This window comes from Triticum urartu, chromosome 2 (assembly GCF_003073215.2).
Source record: "Triticum urartu cultivar G1812 chromosome 2, Tu2.1, whole genome shotgun sequence".
Taxonomy (NCBI): Eukaryota; Viridiplantae; Streptophyta; class Magnoliopsida; order Poales; family Poaceae; genus Triticum; species Triticum urartu.
In genome coordinates this window covers 231,874,002-231,874,334 of record NC_053023.1, presented here as the reverse complement: position 1 = coordinate 231,874,334, position 333 = coordinate 231,874,002, and positions in this window count along the sequence as shown.

Genomic DNA, 333 nt, shown 5'->3' with positions numbered 1-333 from the left:
GCCAGAGGCATCCATATAGAGTCATACTTTGTTTTAGAATCGAGTTGTAATCATTGAGATGTAAATAAATAAAATTGTGATGATCATCATTCAATAGAGCATTATCCCAAATAAAAAAAGAGAAAGGCCAAAGAAAAAAAAGAATGCCCAAAAAAGGGGGCAATGCTACTATCCTTTTTCCACACTTGTGCTTCAAAGTAGCACCATGATATAGCGAGTCTCAGATATTGTGCTTCAAAGTAGCACCATGTTCTTCATATAGAGAGTCTCATATGTTGTCACTTTCATATACTAGTGGGATTTTTTAATTATAGACCTTGGCTTGTATATTCC